The following is a 23655-nucleotide window of genomic DNA, read 5'->3' on the forward strand; positions in this document are numbered from 1 at the left end:
AAAGCAGATCAGTGGTTGCCTGGGAACGAGGGGGGGGCTTGGGGGGGAGGGCAGGCATTGACTGCAAAGGGGCACAGGGGAACTTTTTGGGGAGATGGAAATGCTTTACACTTGACAGTAGTACTAGTTACATGGGTGTAATCATTTGTCAGTGCTCATTGAACTGGACACTGAAAATGGGTGCATTTCACTGCATGTAAATTCTGTCTCAATGAATCTGATTTTTTTAAAAAAGAAGAGGGTAAAATTGCACCAGACCTCAGAGCCCTGCAACCTTTCTTACATTGAGTGTCTGATTTCCAGTTCATTTGTAGGGAGAAACTGTATCCACTTCCGAGCCTAGCAAAATGTTCGCAAACCCACTAGTTCAGATCAACAGCTAGATCTTGGGCCCCTTCCTTGTGCTGGGGGCTGAGGGCACAGAGCAATCAGCCTAGTGGGGAAAACGGAAGAAAGTGGGCAAACAGGTACAATGCTGTGTGGTATATGTTCTATTGGGGTAAGTGAGACATCAAGCGTGTGCCTGCTGGGCCGTCATAATGGATACGCACCCAGCCTGGGCCTTGGATAGGGAGGGCCCCGGGCTCTGGAATCCGATGCCTGGGTTCAAATCCCCATTCCGCTTCTTGACCACCTTATTAACATAGCACGCTTCGGTTTCCACCTCTGGAAAATGGGCAGCAAAGTAGCTCCAACCTGAAGGGCTGTATGAGAATGAAGGAAGGCAGAGGACGTCTCGGGCTTGGTACAGTGTGTGCCGTCAATGTCCAATAATTGTTAGCCGTTCCTATCATGAATGACGAGTAGGGAGCTGGAGGGCATACAGAGAGAGGGGGGGACTCCCTACCCAATCTGGGGGTGGGAGAGGGGTCAGGGATGCTTTCCCAGAGAGGTGATGCTTGAGGAGGCGTTGGCTAGTTTAAGTGGCCACGGGAGCAGGAGAGAGTGGGAACCGCTTGGAGCAAATCCTCAATAAATATTTGCTCAATAAACAAAAAATAAAATAAAATAAAGACTCTGCAAGTCCTGCCTGTAACCAGGGGGATAGAAAAGGCTGCCAGGGCAGACTGGGGGGTCCTCAGGAGGCTGGATCTGGGTGGCTGGCCCCACTGGCAGGCTCCAGGCTTCTGGAATACAGGACCCTCCCTGGCCGGGGCCAACGCCGCCCTGTGCCCCGCCCAGTGCTCCAGAGGGGACGTGGACACCCCCAGACCTCAGACCGGGAGCCCGCGGGAGGGGGAACGGTGGGGTGGGCTGGCGGGGCGGGGGTCCTCCGGGGCCTTCTCCCCCTAGCGAGAATGGCCAAGTCCCTGCGAGGCGCCTCCCGCGCCCCCGTTGTCCGAGCCACAAAGGGCCCAGATCAATGGAAGGCGGGAGCGGCCGAGGGGCCTCCTCTTTGTGCGGCTGTCTCAGGCCTGTTTGCACCGCCGTCTCCGCGCCCCCATTGATCAGGCATGTGGAAAGATTCCGCCTCCCGGGCTCCCTTTGTGGCCGCGTTGCCAGGCTGCGCCCGGCGTGACTGCACCGCGCTGGGCGCTCCCGCCTGCGGTGGGCACCGGGCTGCGAGACGGGGCGGGGTCCCAGGAGGGCCGGCTTGCCAGATTTAGCGAATACAAACACGGGACTCGCCATTAAATGCGAATTTCTGATCAACAACGAGTAAGAGCAAACAAACCCCGCAAAAAACAAAAACGAATACATTTTTTAAGTGTAAGTATGTCCCAAATATTGCGTGGGACATACTTATACTAAAGAAGTATTTCTTTGCCTGAAAATTAAATTTACCTCGGCGTCCTGTATGTTATCTGGCACCTATGAGAGGGGAAGCCGAATACAACTGCACTGCCCAGCCCTTAACTGCGTTCAGTCGCTGGGAGTTCATTTGCTGTTGCTTTTTGACCAGATCGTCGTCACCCCTGAACTACCAGTTAGAGACGATCTTCCTTTAAATGAATTGATTTTTTTAAATTTAAAAATTATTAACAGTGGTTTTCCTGATGCATAGGTTACATACATTAATTCGAACAAATACTAGGTGTATCTCCGGGTGCATTTTTACCGTCGCACACACCCATGTGACTGCACCCAGATTAGGATATAATGAATCCCATCACCCCAGAAGGTTCCCCGGGATATTGCCTCCCGTCCAGACCATCCCCTGTTGGCAGCCACTATTCTGACTTCCCTCAGCGCAGATTAGTTTTAGTTGTCCTGGAACTTCATATAAATGGAGTCATATAGGATGTACTCTCTTGAGTCTGGCCGCTTTCCTTCAACATTATGTTTGTGAGATTGGTCTGTGTTGTGGCTTGGATCGGTATAGCCTGTTCCCTTTCACTTCTGGCTGAGGAGTGCTCCATTGTATGACTGTACCGCCGCTGGTTCGACCGTTCTCTCGTTGATGGATGTCTCAGCTCTTTCCAGTTTTTGGCTACTATGAATAAAGCGGCTATGATCAGACTTGTACTAGTCATTGTATGGACTTAAATATATTTAACCTAAGCAATACTATTTGTATTTGGAATGCTAGTTTCATTTTTTACCCCTGCACATTCCATATATAACTATTCCAAATGTTTATGGGAACATTTTTTTTTTAAAGATTTTGTTTATTTATTTGAGAGAGAGCAAGAGAGTGGGAGAGGGAGAAGCAGGCTCCCCACTGAGCAGGGAGCCCCACGTGGGGCTCGATCCTAGGACCCTGGGACCATGACCTGAGCTGAAGGTAGCCGCTTAACCGACTGAGCCACCCAGGAGCCCTTATGTGAACATTTTTATACCAACCAAGCTCCCCTTCTGCACTGGCCACATGCCAAACTGCAGAATAAAGGTTAAGAGAACAGGCTGGCTCAGGGTGGATCCTAGGCAAGTGAGTTAGTTCCTTTGAACCTTGGTTTCTTCATCTGTGAAATGGGGCATCTGTGATAATGCTAATCGCCTCACAGGACAGTTGAAAGGCCAAATGGGATAATGCAGTAGAAAAGGGCTGAGCACAGGGCTGGCATGTAATGGGTGGTCTACGTTAGAGCCCCTGTGAAACTCTGGATTGATACCTGCCCTCATTCCATCCTCTTTTCAATCCTTTGAGGCAGGTACTGTGATTATCAACCTATTTTACAGATGAGGAAACCGAGGCTCTGAGAAGCAAGTCACTTGCTCATCATGGCATAGTTAGCAAGAGACAAAGCCACCCCCCAGTGTGGTTTCCAGAGCTGGGGAAACAAGGAGGACCCAGGAAGGATGAGGCTCAGTACCTGGAAAAGAGAGCTGGGTACGTTCTCCTTCCTGCCTCTGTGTCCTCTAATAGCACCCAGCCTGAAGGGAAGCAGGTGGCTGTGGGACTTGGTTTCTCTTTGGAGAATGGAGAGAGCCGGGTTGGACATTTCTAGGAGAGGCCAAGCCTCCCAGCCACCGGGCAGGTGGGAGGACAGGCAGGGCGAGTCTGACGGGGTAGGGGGGCGGGCAGAGGAAGCAGGAAGCAGGAGGAAAAGCCCAGCCTTCTTGCAGAACTGCATCCACAGCCGCTGGGCAGAGCCCGGCCTCAGCTACCTGCCATCTGAAGGGCACGGGAACTGCTGATCTCAGGTGATTAGCATAACAATCCCCGATCTAGCGTCCTCGGGGCCCAAAGCTGGGTCTGCACAATCCCATTCCAAGCCAGCTCTTTCTTTAGCTGGCTAATTATGGGGGGGGGGGTTAAATGGGGGGGAAGAGACACAATCTTCTTAAAGGGCCCCTACACCCAGGGCCCAGGCTGGGGCTGGGAGCAGGGAAAGGTCCCAACAATACCTTCAGGTCCGGCAAAGTGTGGGTGCCAGCACCCTGGGCCATAGGGAAAATGACTATCCTCACTAGGGATTTCAAAGGGCTTCTTGGCCCCATTGATGCACAACTCTAGGCTATATCCCGTTCGCGGCTGTATCCTGGTGCTTGGCACAGAGTAGGTGCTCAAATCAGTCACAAGCACAGAGCGTGTGGGGCCAGAACCCAAGACTTTACCTACGGATATAATGAGGCGCCACGCTGGGTGCTGATGGAGAGCACTGAGAGAGCCTCACCTTTGCAGGTCCTCGAGGGTCTTCCTTCTGCCCATTCCCACCCTCGGGGTCCTGAACAACCCCCCTTGCCCCTGTAGCCTCCTGGCAACAGAAGTCAAACCCCACCTGGGTTAGAATGGGCAGAGCACAGAGATAGAGCTGGGTTTGAATCCTGACTCTGCTGCTTATCACCTGTGTAATCTTAGGCACATCTTAACTTCCAAGGCTCAGTTTTCTCATCCATAAAATGGGGACAGTTCAAAACCTGCTTCAAACATTGTTTATAAGCATTCACTAAAATACCACATGGGCATGCCTGTCACATGGTTGGGGCTCAGAAAATGGGAATCCTTTTTCTGCTTTCCATAGAAGCACCCACTGTGTTACTTATAACTACCAACGTGGTTATTATTTATCAAGTGCCCATGATATGCCGATCTGTGTTCAGCGCTTAAATTCTCTCTTCGACCCTCGAAACACCTCTGTGAGGTGAGTTCTACATTGTTTGAAGAAAGAGGAAAATGAACTCAGAGAGGCAAAGTGAACTGCCCAAGGCCACTCAGCTAGAAAGTTTCAAAAGGAGGCACGAGCCCAGCTGACCCTAAAAACAATGGCTCCTGGGCGGGGAAGTGAAGGTACTTACTGTGGCCACTACCCCTTTTCTACTGGTCAGCCAGCCAGTCTCAGTTCTTTTGATCATGTACTGAGCTTTGTGCTGAGAACTGAGGCCAGAGCCGAGTGCAAGACAGACATATTTGCTCGTTCTGCTCTCCTGGAGTTGACATGTGACAACAATCAAGTAATTTCTGTGAGTGATAGGGCCTTGAAGATAGTAAAATGAGATGATGTGCTAGGGTCGTGGGGGTCCAAGAAGGCTTCTCTTGACGAGGGGCTACTTGAACTTTAGGATAGCCTTGGGAGATGGGAGGGGGGCAGGAGAGCGCACCTGAGGAGTAAGTGCAAAGACCCTGGGGCAGGGTGGGGCTTGAAGTGTCTGAGGCACTGAAAGGCAGCTCTGTGGTTGGAGGTCCAGAAGAGAGGGTAAGTAAGAGTCGATTGGGAGGAAACTGGGGAAGGAGGAAGGGCTGTAATAAAACTGGGCTTATGGGACTCGGTAAGAAATGTGAATTCCCTTCCTTCCTCTCTCCCTCCCTCCGACTCTTCCTTCCCTTCCTTCCCTTCCCTTCCCTTCCCTTCCCTTCCCTTCCCTCCCCTCCCCTCCCAGCCTACTATTTTCCAGGCACCGGGCCAGGGGCTGAGGGCCTGTGAGTTTCTCCACGCTTCTCCTTCTCTCCCCATCTCCTTTTCTCTCCCTTCCCCCTCCTCTTCTGAACAGCTGCCCCACCCCCACTGGTCCAGCTCTCCCCCCCTCCACCCCATCCCATCCCCTCCCCCTGACAATGAGAACGAACCCTGAGCTCAGCTCTCCATAGTATCGTCCCTTTAAGGAATCCCTAAATCCGGACACCCCTCTCCTCCCCCACCTGAGAACCAATTAGGGTTCCCGAATTCAAGTAGAGGCTTTTGTGTGTCACGTGTTTAGGGAACAAAGCCCTCTCCGGCAGGAATAAAAGCTTCCATTCAGGAGCCAGTTTGTTCTCATTCTAATCGTTTCCACTTCAGCCTAGCCTCCTTCGCGGGTTCCCAGGGCCGCCCAGCTCGGCCTCACCTTCCCGCCCTCAGCACCCCGCATTAGAGCCCTACCCAAAGGCAGGTGGCCACAGACCCAGGGCTCGGCCCACCTTTTCTTCCTGAAAGATCATATGATGCCAGGCAGCTCTGAGCTGGGCCCTGTGCCCCGTGCTTCACCTACTTCCTCCTGTAGGACCGAGGCTACCTTCAATGTAGCAGAGGAAACTGAGGCTCAGAGGGGGTAGGGAACTTGCCTGAGATCACACAGCTAGTAAGAGGGGGAGTCTAGACTCTCCAGCATTACGCTTCAGTGCCCTCAGCTGGTCCTAGAGGAGCAGAGTGAGGGAGAAGAGAGCTGTCATTTTCACAAAGCCCCTGGGGCCAGGCACCTGCTGAATATTAGCACTCCTCACAATGCGGAGGGAAGAAGCAACAATGGAGGTCAAAGTCACGGAGGAGTGTGTGGCGGGAGGGGAGCTGGGATTCAGGACTCTGAGGATGGAGAGATGGGGAGAGTGTGGGACTTTCAGACAATGGAGCCATTAAGAAAAATGTATTGATATGGAATGGTCATTGATATATTGCCAAGAGAAAAAAGGCAATATGCTGAGCGGAACATAATTCCATCTGTGTAAAAGAGAAAGGAAATATCTGCACACAAATATATACACATGCTGCACACCTCTCTATGCATACAGAAAACATTTGAAGAAGAGCACATACTAAATTACAGGACCTGCATTCATTTCCTTTGGGGAGTACAAACGGGAAGTGGGGCAGAGGTCACCTAGTACCATTCCGTGCTGTTTAAAAACATATATTTCTTATCATGATCATGTGTTTCTTTCACTATTTTTGTTTCATTGAGGTTGACTTAAGCATTTTAAAGGGCACAATTCAGCTGCATTTAGCACATTTACGATGTTGTGCGACTATCACTTCTGTCTAGTTCCAGAAGTTTCATCACCCCAAAGCCAAAGCCCACACCCATGAAGTCATCACCCCCCCATTCTGCCCTCCCCCAACCCCCAACCACTGCTGACCTGTTTTCTGTCTCCATGGATTTATCTATCCTAGATATTTCATATAAATGGAATCATAAAATATGTGACGTTTTCTATCTGGCTTTTTTCACTCAGAATCCTGTGTTTGAAGTTCATCTGTGTGATAGCATGTCAGCGGGCCATTCCTTTTTATGGCTGAATAATATTCCACTGTACAGGACGCCACATTCCCTTTATCCACTCATCACTCGATGGACATTTGGGTGGTTTCCACCTTTTGGCTACTGTGAAAAGCTGGCTGGCTGGCATCACCTGTGCACAAATTTTTGTTCGAATACCTGTTTTCAATTCTTTCAGATGGACGGCTAGAAGATGGGTCATAGATAATTCCATGTTTAATTTTTTGAGGATCCGTCAAAGTGTTTTCCACAGCACCACACCATTTTACATACCGACCGTGTACAGAAGGTTTCAACTTCCCCACATTCTTGCCAACTCTTGTAATTTTCCTTAAGTTTATTTTTCTATTTTTTAAAGAATTTATTTATGTCTTTAACAGAGAGAGCAAGAGAGCACAAGCAGGGGGAGGAGCAGAGGGAGAGGGAGAAGCAGGCTCCCCGCTGAGCAGGGCTCCATCCCAGGACCCCGATCATGACCTGAAGGCAGATGCTTAACTGACTGAGCCACCCAGGCAACCCTTACGGGGTTCTTTTGTTTCTTTTCTTTTTTTAATTATAGCCGACCGAGTAGGTTTGAAGTATCTCATTGTGGCTTTGATTTGTGTTTCCCTTATGGTTAATGATGTTGAGCATCTTTTCCTTCCTTCTTTCTACTTTTTTAAGATTTTATTTATTTATTTATTTATTTATTTATTTACTTATTTAAAAGATTTTATAGTGTTTTAAAAAAATGTAATATCTACCCCCCACATGGGGCTCGAACTCACAACCCCTGAGATCAAGAGTCCACGTTCTACTGACTGAGCCAATCATGTGCTTCTTTCTTTCTTTCTTTCTTTCTTTCTTTCTTTCTTTCTTTCTTTCTTTCTTTTCTTTCTTTCCTTCTTTTTTTGATTGGAAAATAATTGGCATTCAATATTGTATTCATTTCAGGTGTACAACGCAGTGATTCAATATTTATATACATTACAGGGGCGCCTGGGTGACTCAGTCCGTTGAGCGTCTGCCTTCGGCGTGGGTCATGATGTCAGGGTCCTGGGTTCGGCCCACGTCAGGCTCCCTGCTCAGCGGGGAGCCTGCTTCTCCCCCTCCTTCTACTGCTCCCCCTGCTTGTGCTCTCTCTCTCTGTCAAAAACATAAATAAATTTTTTTAAAAAATATTTATATACATTACAAAATGGTCACCACAAAATCTTATCATCTGTCACCATACAAAGTTGTTACAGGGGTGCCCAGCTGGCCCAGCTGGTGGAGCACACGACTCTTGATCTTGGGGTTGTGAGTTTGAGCCCACGTTGGGTGTAGAAATTACTTAAAAATAAAATCTTTTTTTTTTTAAGATTTTATTTATTTATTTGACAGAGAGAGAGAGACAGCCAGTGAGAAAGGGAACACAAGCAGGGGGAGTGGGAGAAGAAGAAGCAGGCTCCCAGTGGGGAGCCCAATGCAGGGCTCGATCCCAGGACCCTGGGATCTTGACCTAAGCTGAAGGCAGACGCTTAACGACTGAGCCACCCAGGCGCCCCAAAAATAAAATCTTTTTTTAAAATATTTATTTATTATTTTTAAAGATTTTATTTATTCATTTATTGAGCTGCTTAACAGACCGAGCCACCCAGGCGGCCCTGAGCCAAAGGCAGCCACTTAACAGACTGAGCCACCCAGGCGCCCCTATTTATTTATTTTAGTGAAAGAGAGAGGGAGACCATGAGCAGGAGGGGCAGAGGGAGAGGGGGAGAGAATCTGAGGCAGACTCCCCACTGGGCACAGAGCCCAAAGCCACCCAGGTGCCCCTAAAAATAAAATCTGAAAAAAAGAAAAAAAACATGGGACGCCTGAGTGGCTCAGTCGGTTAAGCACGTCTGAATCTTGATTTGGGATCAGCTCATGATCTCAGGGTCGTGGAGCTCTGCATGGGGCTCGAGTTTCTCTCCCTCTCCCTCTGCCCTCTTCCCTGCACTGCTTTCTCTCTCTCCAGAATAAATAAATAAATCTTAACAACAACAACAACAACAAAGTTGTTACAATATTACTAAGTATATTTCCTATGCTGCACATTACATCCCATGTTTTATTTATTTTGTACCTGGAAGATTGTACCTCTTAATCTCCTTCACCCATTTTGTCCATCCCCCCACCCTCCCTCCCCTAGGAAACCATCAGTTTATTTTGGGCATCTTTTCACTTGCTCTTCGGCCATTTGTGTATCTTCTTTGGAGAAATATGTAGCAACTCTTTTGCTCATTTTATTTATTTATTTTTTAAGTTTATTTATTTATCTATTTAAGTAGTCTCTACACCCAACGTGGGGCTCAAACTCACTACCCCGAAATCAAGAATTTCCTCTCTCTCGCTCATTTTAAAATGAGTTCTTTGCCAGGCACCTGGCTGGCTCAGTCAGTAGAGCATGCGACTCTTGATCTCGGGGTCATTGAGTTCAAACCCCACGTTGGGTGTGGAGCCTCTGTAAAAAATTAATTAATTAATTAAGTAATTAATTAAAATGGGTTGTTTGTCTTTTTATTATTGAGTTGTAAGAGTTCTTTATATATTCTGGATACTAGACCCTTATCAGATCTAAAACTTGCAAAATAATTCTTCCAATCCTATAGCTTGTCTTTTCATTTTCTTGATTATGTCCTTCGATGCACAAACAAAGGATGTTTCATTTTGATGAGGTCCAATTTTTCTTTTGTTGCTTCTGCTTTGGGCACATAACTAAGAATCCATTGATAAACCCAAGATCATGAAGATTTACCCCTATGATTTCTGCTAAGAGTTTTATAGTTTTAGACCTCTGATCCATTTTGCATTCATTTTTTAATACGGTGTGAGGTAGGGGCGCAACATCATTATTTTATATGTAGATATTCTATATAATTATTTTAATCCTTGTTTTTACTGTCTTAACCAATGACCTCCAAAATTTTGTGATTATACATCCCTAAGAGGTAACCATCTTTGAGCCCATATTGCTAATATATGTAGATTTACCTATTCATATAAAGGTGTCCAATTATGCTGTTATCATAACTATGCTATAAAACATACACAAAAGATATTTTTAAAAGATGAAATAGAAAAAATACTCTAGAAGGCCTGGCCTTTTCTTGGTGGGTCATCTTGAGTGCTCCCGAGGCTCTCAACCCTTTCTGGCACCTGCTGGTCCTGATGACAGAGTGAGGTGAGCAGTCCTTCTAAAGGGACTGCTGTGGCATGGGGTGGAAAGGAACAGAGTGGATCTGTCTTCCCTCTTCTGGGTCACAAAGTCCGATAACAGAAGGACAAGTGCTGGAACCCTGGCTCTATCTCCTAGTTGTCTAACCTCAGGCAAGCAGCTTCGCCTTCCTGAGCCTCAGATAATAGTCCTTACTTCACAGCGTGGCTGTGAGGGCTCTGTGAGGGTATATGGAGGAATGTGGGGTCTGGCACCTGGTCACTGCTCAGTTAACAATAACATTGATCATTACTGACTATATCAAAGAGCCAGATCCTGACAGACCTTCGGATCCTCTTCTGCCAGCTAAAGAATTCAAGGCAGGAACCCCTCACTGGAGGAACTAAGGAAGAGACAGGAAAGGGAAGCAGGAATAAGGGCCTGGCCCTGCTCTCAAGGAGGCAGTGTGCCATGGTGGGTGAGTCACACCTGGAGAGGAGAAGCCTGGGTTGAAGCCATGTGACCTTGGCTAAGTGGTGACACTTCTTTGAACCTCAGCGTCCCCATCCGTAACATAGAAATAATAATAATTATATCTGCATCATATTTATCTGAATTCATGCAATAGCATGTGAAAGTGCTTGCCCTGAAATAAGAGCTTGCTAAACAACAGTGATTACTATTATCACAGGTGCTCCCCCTTATCCGCAGGGGATGCATTCCAAGAACCCCAGGAGATGCCTGAAACCACAGAGAGCACCACACACCAGGTATCCTGTGTCTTCTCCTATGCATACATCCCTACAATACAGTTTAATTTATAAATTAGGCACAGGGAGAGATTAACAAGAACTAATAATAAAATAAAACAATGATAACAATTTACTGAGATAAAAGTTATGGCCATGCGGTCCGTCTCTCAAAATGTCTTACTGTATGAAACTCCCCCTTCTCGTGATGATGGGAAATGATCAAATGCCTAGGTGATGGGATGAAGCGAGGTGCATGATGCAGGCGTTGTGACGTAGCGTCAGGCTAACACTGACCTTCTGAGGATCGTCAGAACGAGATCATCTGCTTCTAGCCCCACGTTTGACCGCCGGTAACTGAAACCGTGCAAAGCGAAATCCCGGAGGGGGGGGGGGGGGCGTCTACTGTTCTTGAGGTGTAAGGAGGGTAACGTGCCTACCACGGTATTTACCTATTTGTTCCTTCCACCAAGATTTACAGAGTGCCTACTATGTGCCAGCCGACCAACGGGGAATAAGAAAAGAGCCCTTAATTTCAAGGAGTTTATGACCTAGGGATTCACAGACATTAACCAAGCAGTGCGCGCGCACGCGCACACACACCCCCGCACAAACGCACGCAGTGGCAGGTACTACGAGGGAAAACCCGGGGGAAAAGCAAAGGAATAAGGGATCAGAGAAGTGATCAGGGAAGGTCTCCTGAGAAAGTGACTTTTTTTTTTCTTTTTGAGAAAGTGACATTTATGCTCAAATCTGAAAGACGGAAAGGAAGTAACCAAGCACAGAAGGGAGAGAAGGGTGTTCCAGTCTCGGGCAAGCACGATCAGGCTGGGGCAGGGGGTCCAGGCTAAGATGAACGTGCTCTCGGATACCAAGGACTGCAGGCTGGGTTAAGGACACGGCGCTCTGGGCAGAAGAAAGAGCGTTCCAATCTGAAGGATGGATACTCCAGGCTGGAGGAAGGCTGTTCATAGGCCCCCAGTTGAGAGAGAGCTTGGTGATTCCAGGCTCTGAAAGGCCAGTTGACCAGAGGGCAGAAGGGAGGTAGGGTTTGGGGGACGTGAAACTGCAGAGAGAGGCAGGGGTCAGACTGTGTAGGGCTTTGTGCCACCGTAAGAGTTTGGATTGCGTTCCACAGTGCAGGGGAGCCATTGGAGTTGGGACCGAGGGCAACAGCAGTTTCCGGATGATTAACTATGCTATTGCAGACGTCTTGCTGAGGAGGCGGTGCCTAGACTTGCATGAAGAACGAGAAGATGGATAGAAGTGATGAGTTCAAGAGTGGTTTAGGGGTGTCTGGCTGACTCAGGTGGTAGAGCATGAGACTCGTGATCCTGGGGTCATGAGATCAAACCCCACGTTGGTGGCAGAGTTTACCTTAAAAAAAGTGAGGCACCTGGGTGGCTCCGTCGGTTGATCGTCCAACTCTTGATTTTGGGTCAGGACACCATCTCTGGGCCTTGGGATCAAGCCCCAATCCAGTTCTGTGCTCAGCACAGAGTCTGCTTGTCCCTCGCCCTCTGTTCCTCCCCCCACCCTACCCCACTCGTGCTCTCTCTCTAGCTCTAGCTCTAAAATAAATACATTAAAAAAAAAAAAAGAGTAGTTTAGAACCTGCTTGTATTCAAATTCCACCATCTTATATCTTTGCTGTGTGTACCTCAGTTTGGGGCGGGGGTGGGGGGAGATACTAAATGAATCAATTAATGTAAATTGTTTAGCAAAGCACATGGCACATGGTAAGCATGTGATAAATGGTAATTATAATTCCTACTCTTACTCCTGTTGTTCTCTTATGTCAGATAGAGAGACGTGGACCTGGGGACAGTTAGGGTATCTGACTGAAGTCCCAGGTAAAGCACTTAGCTTTCTGGGTAGAACATAACAGACATTTAGTAAATGTCGAATGAATGAATGAATGAATGCACCTTTCTCTCTACATTTCTTTTTTTTTTTTTAAGATTTTATGTATTTATTTGACAGACACACACAGAGAGAGCACAAGCAGGGGGAGCAGCAGGCAGTGGGAGAGGGAGAAGCAGGCTCCTCACTGAGCAGGGAGCCCGATTCAGGCTTTATCCCAGGACCCAGGGATCATGACCTGAGCCGAAGGCCGACGTTTAACTGACTGAGCCACCTGGGCGCCCCTCTCTCTATATTTCTTTTTTTTTTTTTTTTAAGATTTTATTTATTTATTCGACAGAGAGAGACAGCCAGCGAGAGAGGGAACACAAGCAGGGGGAGTGGGAGAGGAAGAAGCAGGCTCACAGCGGAAGAGCCTGATGTGGGACTCGATCCCGTAATGCCGGGATCATGCCCTGAGCCGAAGGCAGACGCCCAACCGCTGTGCCACCCAGGCGCCCCCCTCTCTCTATATTTCTGATGAGTTCCATCCTGCTTCAGTCAACCAACACTGAGCCTTTTTTTAAAAGATTATATTTATTCATTTGAGAGAGAGAGAATGGGGGGGCAGAGGGGGAGGGAGAAGCAGGCTCCTCCCTGAGCAGGGAGGCAGACGAAGGGCTCGATCCCAGGACCCTAGGATCATGACCTGAGCTGAAGGCAGACACTTAATGCGACTGAGCCCCCCGGGTGCCCCCTGACTGAACCTTAATGTAGACCAGCACCATGCCGGACGGTAGAGGCAGGGCAATAGTTGGGCAGATGGGAAATACACAAGTCCTAACACACGTGCCCAGTGGCTCTCCTTCGGTGATGACCCACTCCTCTATTTCTGCCTTCCTGATCCAGCTCACACAGCAATCTTCCCTTTCCTCTCCAACCCACTATACTCTCTCCCTCTCCTGCGCCTCCAAAGCTCTCTTAAGTTCCTCATATTTTGCTTGATATAATTTGCCCCTTTAGATCGGCAGCAAGTCTCATTCAGGAAAGTCTATTTTTATCTCTCTCTCTCTCTCTATTTTTCTAAACTCTGCACTCAACGTGGGACTCCAACTCATGACCCCAAGATCAAGAGTCTCATGCTCTACCAACTGAGCCAGCCAGGTGCCCCAGGAATGTTTAGACACTTCTAAAATAATGAGGCACCTGGCTGGTTCAGTCGGAGGAGCATGTGACTCTTGATCTTGGGGTCATGAGTTTGAGCCCCACATGGGGTGTAGAGATTACTTAAACAAAACTTAAAAAAAAGACATACCTCTAAAGTAAGTGACACAGTGAAAAAGGCATATTTAATTCATTCGATGGAAGTGAAGTTGGAAAGATGGACCCACCGAGTACGGCCTGTGTGACCTTGGGCAAGACACCCCTATCTGATTTCTAAGTTTCTCCATCTGTAGGGGAAGAAAGGGACATCAGAGGCTCTCCATAGTAGCTGTTCTCAACCTTTTGAAATTGGGGCACTCCTGATGAATGGCATTCCCATGTGACATACGCTTCCATGGGCATTCGGATAAGAATGCCTGAAACTCTATGTAACGCACCCCTTCCTGTCTCCCTCAAGAGAACATGTCTGAAAGCCAGGGAGCAAGGGTGATATTATTTATAGACACAATCTTGAGTCCACTCTTCCTCATCAGCTTATTTCTTTTCCTTCTTCATCTACTTATTTATCTGTTATAATGCAAGTAAAGCATTTTCAGCCTTCAGTAGAGGAAGTGGTTAAAAATACCAGACCAGGGGGCGCCTGGGTAGCGCAGTCGTTAAGCGTCTGTCTTCGGCTCAGGGCGTTATGGGATCGAGCCCCACATCAGGCTCCTCCGCTATGAGCCTGCTTCTTCCTCTCCCACTCCCCTGCTGTGTTCCCTCTCTCACTGGCTGTTTCTCTGTCACATAAATTTAAAAATCTTAAAAAAAAAAAAAATACCAGACCAGAAGCTAGGGAGACCTGTATCGAAATCCCCTCTTTACCACTCCTGAGTGGAGTGACCTTGGGCAAGTTACTGAGCCTTGGTTTCCTGGTCTATAGAATTAGAGGCTCATAAGGAAAATCAACCTCAGTAGGGCTGTGGCAAGGATTAAACGAGATCATGCTGGAAAGTTCTAAGCATTTGGCAAGGGCTCAGTCAAGTTGTCAGTACCTACTTCTGTTATGAGTTACATGTTATATGTAACACACTAGAAAATTAGGATACAATACTGAAGACTGAAGACCAAGCTCGTTCGTTCCTCTCTCTTTCTTTCTTTCTTTCTTTCTTTCTTTCTTTCTTTCTTTCTCTTTCTTTTTTTTTTTTAGAGGTGGGGAGGGACAGAGGGAGAGGGAGAGAAAGAATCTCCAGCAGGCTCCACGCCCAGCGCAGAGCCCAACGCAGAGCTCAATCTCACAACCCGGAGATCATGACCTGAGCCGAAATCAAGAGCCAGACGCTTCATTGACTGAGCCACCCAGGCCCCCCTGAAGACCAAGCTCTTGATTAGTTTCCACCAACTGATCTTTTATGGTTTTCTAACCTAGTCTTGGGGATCCTGAGTGCTGGTGGATTTTCCTGCTAGGATGAGAAACAGATTTATGGATGTAACCCATTTTTTCTTTGCCTGCTTACTCTATCCCCACTCTCTCATTTTAGCATCCTTTTATTATTGTTGTTGTTATTGTTATTATTATTATTATTATTTTAAGTAAGCTCTACACCCAACATGGGGCTTGAACTCACGACCCCAAGATCAAGAGCCGCATGCTCTACTAACTGAGCCAGCCAGGTTGGCTCCTGATGTTAGCCCCTTTTAAATTGAAAAATGTTGTCTTTTTAGTAAAGTTTCATTCTCTCTTTTATTGAGCTATAATTTACACAAAGTAAAATGCACAAATTTTAAGTTTATAATTTGATTAATTTTTATATGTAACCGCAACTCAGATTAAGATACAGAGCTGTGTTTCTACTACAGTGACCACTTAGCACATGTGGCTACTCAACACTTGAAATGTAGCTGGTCTGACCTAAGAAGTACCATAAGCACAAAATATACATTGGATATAGACGATTATTTAAAAATGAATGTAAAATATACCATTAATAATTTTATATTATTTACATGCTGAAATGTAATGCTTCGAATATATTGTAAATTAATTTTACCTGTTTCCTTTTACTTTTTAAATGTGGCTACTAGAAAATTTAAAATTACGTATGTGGTTCACCGCTGTGGATTGCATCTTATTTTATTTATTTATTTATCTATCCATCTATTTTGAGTGAGAACGCAAGCGAGAGGTGGGGCAGAGGAAGAGGGAGATTGACACTCTGCACTGAGCACAGAGCCTGATGGGCTTGATCTCACAACCTTGAGATCGTGACCTGAGCTGAAATCAAGAGCCAAATGAGCCACCCAGATGCCCTGCGTCTTATTTCTATCAGGCAACAGTGGTATAGAATGTCTTCATCCTATAGAAAATTCTCACTTACTTACCAGTCAGTATCTTCTCCCTTTCCCCCAAAGATAAACACTATTCTGACCCCCCCCCCCCATAGATTAGTTTTGCCTGTTGTAGAACTTTATGTGGATGGAATCATGCAGTATGTATTTTGTCTGCGTCCGGCTGCTTTTGGTTAACACAAATTTTTGAAATTCATCCATATACCATTCGTTTGTTCCTTTTAATTTTTGCGTAGTATTCCATTGTGTGAGTATATCATGGCTTCTTCATTCTCCTATTGATGGACATTTGGATTGTTTCGAAATTCTTTTCTTTTTTAAAGATTTTATTTATTTATTTGACAGAGAGAGAGACAGCCAGTGAGAGAGGGAACACAAGCAGGGGGAGTGGGAGAGGAAGAAGCAGGCTTCCAGCGGAGCATGGAGCCCGATGCGGGGCTCGATCCCAGGGACCTGGGATCACGCCCTGAGCCTAAGGCAGACGCTTAACGACTGAGCCACCCAGGAGCCCCTGTTTCCAAATTCTGACTGTAACGAATAATGCCACTATTACTGTTCTTGAAAAAATCTTTAAATAGTCTCTTTCAAAGTATTTTTACTACATTTTTTTATTCTTAAAATAAATCCATATTCAAAGAAAAAATCCATACACATAGCAACATACGATATACACCACCCCCTTGTTAATGATTTGATGTTAACGGTTTCTGGTTTGATGTAAATCCTTTCAGACCTTTTCTTCCGCATTTAGAATCATGTGCTACTACCATTAATAAAATTGTCATTTTGGTAGTTCCTGTCTTGGCTGCCTCACCCCTGGAGACAGCTGCATAGCTCTTGATCTCTGCTCTTCTTGTTCTACACTTTATAGAAGACCAACACTGGAAAAGATGCAGGAATAGCCTAGGGAATGCAAATGTATGGCACTCCTCCCACTGTTCCCTGATTACCTGGATCCATGGCAGACATCGCTAATCAATCATAGCTTTCTGTCTTTGCCCAGCCCCAGCCACTACTAATCAATAGGAAAACTGAAACCAATTTCCCATCTCTGAAATAATCTGGCCACCTTCCATTTTGCTGACGAATAAACTAGGTAGGACTTGAAGAGGGGAAGAGCCTGCTTCAAGGTCAGAAAGGATCCCCAGCCTCCTAACTCCCAGTCTAAAGTTTTTTTTCTGCTACACTCAATGGACTCCAAAACCTAAATCCCTGGGATCCTGAAAACCCAATCTCTAGGGAGAGGACATTTTGTTTCCCAGACAGGGCTCCTAAATGGAAACTTCTCTAGCCAGCCTCTCACCTTTATGCCCTGAGTGTAATCGGAAGCCCCTGCCAAAAGACTGGCATCCCCTCCCCCACAGTCACCACTGACAGACCTGCGGTTTCTGTTCTCCAGGTCTGCAGTTTAGTTTCCCAAAATAAACATTTAAAAAAATAAAAAATAACGGAGGTATGCTCTTAGCATCTTTGCCTTCAGCCCCAGAGTTGTGGAGTTATTAACCAACCAGACTAAATCAAATAGTTAACTACAGGAGAGAGGCAACTTCAGATGGTGAAACCATAAAACTCGAAAAGCATCCCCCTTTCACCAACACATCAGATCGACTCTGGCTGTCATTGGAAGGGACAGTGAGAAAGTGGGAGTCAGCAGGTCTGGACAGAATGTGGGTGTTCTCAGCTGGATGAGCAGAATAGTTTATTTAATTCTCTCCCTGCCTGGGCAAGGGGGAAAAGTCAGAGGGAAAAAAGGGGACAGAACGTAGCATCATGTTTGAGTCAGGTAGAGCTGGGTTCTTAGGACTGCCTCCTCCCCACGTGCTAGCTGTGTGACCTTGGACATGTCACCTCAGCTGTCTGAGTCTCAATTTCTCCATCTGTAAAACAAGCATATTAAAAAAACGTATTTTATTGGATTGTTGGACTGATGAAAATGACTTGGTTAAAAAGATGTATGGACAACCCTTGTGAGTATATGTCTCTAGATTGTAAGCTCTGTGAGAGTGGGGATAACTGTCGGTCTCCTTCACCATCACGTCCTCTAACCCTAGCATGGTGACTAGTTCTAGGCAAGCACTTAATAAGCAACTATTAAGCCCTCAGTATAAGGTACGGTCTTGAGAATGGGTATGGTCATGGAAGAGATTACAAAAAGGCTTAGCACAGGGGCCCTGCCCTTAAGTAACTCTCATTCCAGCGTAACAGACAGTCCAGAACCATCTGTACTAGTAGGTGGATTATTATGCATTGAATACCTAGATAATATAATGTAGTGGTGCATGGTAGAGATTCTAACATCAGACTTGAGTTCAAACCTCAGCTCCCCCACTTGGCACCGTTCCGATCTTTATTGGCGAGTTTACCTGTCAATGCTTCTGTTTCTGGATTTGTAAATAAGGGCCTACTTTATAGGGTTATGGTAAGGATCGAAGGAGTTTCCTGAAGTGCTTAGTACCATGCCTAGAACATATTGCTCAACAAATCTTAACTATTACTTTTCCCATCTACTATGTGGCTTTGGACAAATTACTTGACATCTCTAAGACTTATTTTCCTGGTCAGTAAAATGAAAATACAACCGTTCCTACTCTGAAGAATCGATGGGAGAATGAAATGAGAAAATCCCTGAAATGTGTTTAGCATGGTGTCTGGTATATAGAAAGTACTCAATAATTTCTAGATGATGATGATGATGGTAAAAACAAGGTGCTATGGGAGAAAAGTAAATTCATTTTGACGGATAGGTACTGGGATAAGAGAAAGGTTTACAATAGGTCAGTGATTGGAGGGGTAACAATTTCATTGAGACACAATTCACATAAAATACAATTCACCCATTTAAAGTGTATATTTCAGGTTTTTAGCATATTCACCGAATTGTGCAACTATCACCATAACCAACTTTAGAATGTTTCATCACTCCAAATAGGAAACTATACCCATTCATCATAACTCCCTCACTCTCCATTTCCCCCCCAGAATTCTCCCTGACCCTCCCAAGCTCCAGGCAACCACCAGCTTACTTCCCATTTCTGTGGATTTGCCTATTGTAGACACCTTGTGTAAATGGAACACAGTTTGTGAACTTTTGTTTCTGGCTTCTTTCGCTCGGCATAATGTGTTCAAGGTTCATCCATGTTGTAGCATGTTTATCAGTACTGCATTGTCTCTTATGGCTGAGTAATATTTCATTGCATAGAGTTGATAGACATTTGGGTTGTTTCCACTTTTTTGGCTATTATAAAATAATGCTGCTGAGGGGCGCCTGGGTGGCACAGTGGTTAAGCGTCTGCCTTTGGCTCAGGGCGTGATCCCGGCGTTATGGGATCGAGCCCCACATCGGGCTCCTCCGCTATGAGCCTGCTTCTTCCTCTCCCACTCCCCCTGCTTGTGTTCCCTCTCTCGCTGGCTGTCTCTATCTCTGTCAAATAAATAAATAAAATCTTTAAAAAAAAATAATGCTGCTGAGAACTTCCATGTACAAGATTTGTGTGGATAATGTTTCCGTGTCTCTGAGGGTATACACCTAGGAGTGGAATTGCTGGATTATAGGGTAAGTCTATGTTTAACTGTTTGAGGATCTGCTTTTCCAGACTGTTTTCATATCCTGCACCATTTTACATTCCCACCAGCAATGCACAAAGGCTCCAATTTCTCCACATCCTCGCCAACACTTGTCATCTAGCATTTTGATGACAGCCGTCCTGGGGGGTCGTGCGGTGGTATCTCATCATAGCTTTGATTTGTATTTTCTGATGGCTAATGACGTTGAGCATCTTTTCAAGTACTTATCAGCAACTTATAGATCTTCGGAGCTATGTCTATTCAGATCCTTTGCCCATTTTTTGAAGTTTATGTATTTATTTATTTAAGTCCTCTTTACACCTGCCATGGGGTTCATGACCCTGAGATGAAGAGTCGCATGCTCTTCCGACTGAGCCAACCAGGTGCCCCTTTTCTGCCCATTTTTTTAAAAAGATTTTATTTATTTATTCGACAGGGATAGAGACAGCCAGCGAGAGAGGGAACACAAGCAGGGGGAGTGGGAGAGGAAGAAGCAGGCTCATAGCAGAGGAGCCTGATGTGGGGCTCGATACCACAACGCCGGGATCACGCCCTGAGCCGAAGGCAGGCGCCTAACCGCTGTGCCACCCAGGCGCCCCTCTGCCCATTTTTAATTGACTTATTTATTTTTTCATTTTTGAGTGGTATGACTTCTTTGTATATTCTAGATATAAGTCCCTCATCATATGTACGATTTGCAAAAAGTTTCTTATGCTTTGTGTTGTTTTTCCACTTTCTTGACAGTGTTCTTTGAAGCACAGAAATTTTTAATTTTAATGATGTCTGATTGATCTTTTAAAATAATTTTAGATCTTACAGGTGCCTGGATTCTCAGTCGCTTAAGTGTCTGCCTTCAGCTCAGGTCCTGATCCCAGGGTCCTGGGATCGAGCCCCTCGTCGGGCTCCCTGCTCAGCAGTGAGCCTGTTTCTCCCTCTCCTTCTGCCCCCCCCACCTGCTTGTGCTCTTGTTCTCTCTCTCTCTCAAATATATAAATAAAATCTTAAAACATAAATTTGGATCTTACATTTAGGCCTTTGATTCATTTTGAGTTGATTTTTGTGTATGGTGTGAGGTAGCAATGCAATTTAGTTCCTTTGCACAGGGACGCCAAGTTGCCCCGGCATCATTTCTTGAAGAGCCTGTTTTTCCCTATTGAATTGTGTTGGTAGCCTAATAAAAAAATCGGTTGATTGTGAACATGAGGGTTTATTTCTGGACTCTCAATTCTACTCTGTTGATCTGTATGTATATCCTTTGCTGGTCCCACACTATCTTGAAGGTAACTGAATTTGAGCTGGACAAAATTAACTGGACCTCACAATGCAGAGTCACAGAACTTCCTTATCCTTCCATACTGCTCTAGAATTTTTAAGGTGTTTTCATACACATGAGCTCACCCAACTCTTGCAGCAACCGAGAGAATATATGGAAGCGCAGAAGGCTGAGTGGTATATCCCTAGACTGACTCAACCAGAAACAGTGACCAACTTGTCAAGAGCTCTCATTACCCTGGCCCATCGCCTCGTGGTTGAGTCTGGAAATTTGGGAGAAGGAAAAAGACACTGAGAAAAATTAGGGTAAAAATGACGGGAAGGGTGCAAAACACACTGATTATAAATATTTGGCTCCTAATCAGTTTATGATAAAATTTCCCTTCTCCTGTACGGACAAGAAATGGAATGTTCTGGGTAATCCTGGGTTTTGCTTGGGTCTTTGCTTTTTCAAAGAATGAAAACACAGTGAAATACTCTCAACACTAAAACCACATGGACTGTAATTTAATCTTTAATTTTGTTGTTGTTGTCATTCTAGAAGACTCTTCGGTATATTTTAAAGCAATGTTTCTTCAAGAGTGGTCTGAAGAAAACCTCAGCTATCAGCATCATCTGATAGAGGCGCTTGTTAAGAAATGCATTCTTCAAAACTCCCATCCACCCTGCGTCTACTGAAAATCACTGGGTAATTTTTTTATGCACATTAGGGTTTGGGAACCACTGTTTTAGAGCAATGAAAGTCAAATTATGAATATCAATTATTATTGCACTCAAGAGATGCAAACATTCTGCTTAAAGGAGAATTCTGGATCACAACAGTAGATTAATGTACCTCATTTCTTTCGAGTCTTTGCTAAAACATCACCCCTCCCTATACATTTACTGATTTAAAATTGCTTATCACCCTCTTCTCCATGCCTCCCTCCCTCCCTATCCCCCTTCCTTTCTCCACAGCACTTACCAACAGCTGACATGTTATTTATTTACCTATCTATTTATTTATTTGTTATCTGTCTCCTGTCTCTAGAAAGCAAGTTTCACAAAGGTAGTGGTGCTAGGAATATAGCACTCGAGGTAGTGCCTGGCAGGTAGCGGGTGTTCAATAAATATTTGCAGAACGAATGAACGTGCCAAGTTGTATCTTAGGCTTGGGTATAATGTCATTTGTCCCTTGGCTTTCTGGAAAGGATTTTTTTTTTAACCATAAAGCAAATCATTCTTTCATTCTCTGAGGGATGCTCGGTGTGCGTGGTAGTAGAGAGAAAGAGCTGGAAGGGCATCCTCTAATCTCCTAATTCTGGAGTCTGGGCCAGTTGCTCTAAAGATCATTCTTCCTTAATACCACTGAGATCCTCGGTTCACTGCAAGGACCGTGCCTTTACAGCTGCATTGTCCTGGGAGGGCTACCCCTACTGGGAACAAAGTGGACTGAAGCAGCGAGGCTGAGATGAACCTAGGGTAGGAGGAGACTTCTGAAGTCCACTGTGCCTCAAACCAGGTAGTGACAACAAGTAGATGAGACGCTGCCTCGTCCGAGGACCTGAATGAGAACGCTAATAAACGGATCCTATCTCAGTGTACTATACACACAGGCTTGGCTGGCTCTAAGTAAATGACCCTTACCCATTTCCCACCTTCCAAGCCACCTGTCCAGCGGCATCAGCACACAAATCAATGCTCTCTTGCCTCCCACCCTGGCCCTGCACTTCCCCATTGACCTCATTTTACGCACAAGGAACCTGAAGTTTAGGGGTGCCTGGATGGCTCAGTCGTTGAGCGTCTGCCTTCGGCTCAGGGCGTGATCCCGGCGTTCTGGGATCGAGCCCCACATCAGGCTCCTCTGCTGGGAGCCTGCTTCTTCCTCTCCCACTCCCCCTGCCTGTGTTCCCTCTCTCACTGACTCTCTCTCTCTCTGTCAAATAAATAAATAAAATCTTTAAAAAAAAAAAAAAAGGAACCTGGAGTTTAGATCTACCAATAGCTGGTTCCCTAACAGCGGATTTGCTACCTGCTGACCCTCATCTGTCTTACTCCCGGGAGACACCTGATATTCCGGTTTGTACTGAGGTGGTGAGAAATACCCTGCGTGAGGTGCCGCCCTCCAACCTCCAGTCCAGGGGATGCTGAGAAACTGTGGGGTAAGTAGGACAATAAAAACAGGAAAAAGCAAGTTTGTTTCTAGTGTTATGCGCACAGGGTGGCAGGATATACCTGCTGAGTGTTCCCAGAAGGTCCCCAAGGAAACCATTAACTTGAGTCTCTCACGTTCTTACATGTGTGGTGGTTGGGGTAGGGGGAGGGAAGGTATATTGAGAAGAGGGGGATGGGCACCCTTCCAGAGGTCAGGGTTATGCCGCCCAGAGCTGCTGTACACATTAATGAAAGGTGGCTGACTGAAGGATGGGTGTCAAGGTGAGCAGCAAGGGGTTTGTCATGAAGGGTTGTCGCTGAGTTATACAGGGTGGATTTAAGATAGGGAAGGGGGAAGGAGTGGGAGGTGAGTTGGGAGGGAGGGGCTCGTGTGGCACTGAGATTCCCAGCAGGGTTGGGGGTGTGGGGGGAGTGGCTGTCTTAGCCTCCCGCTTTGACCCTTTCTTGGCGGGTCTCAGCCAGGAAATTGAGGAGAGGAGATGGATATGGCTAGCTGGGGATAGAGAAGGTGGCCTCCGGCTCCGGAGGTGATCAGAATGGATGCTGGGGTTTCCAGGCTGGAAGGAGGGAGTT

Source organism: Ursus arctos, unplaced genomic scaffold (assembly GCF_023065955.2).
Source record: "Ursus arctos isolate Adak ecotype North America unplaced genomic scaffold, UrsArc2.0 scaffold_34, whole genome shotgun sequence".
Taxonomy (NCBI): domain Eukaryota; kingdom Metazoa; phylum Chordata; class Mammalia; order Carnivora; family Ursidae; genus Ursus; species Ursus arctos.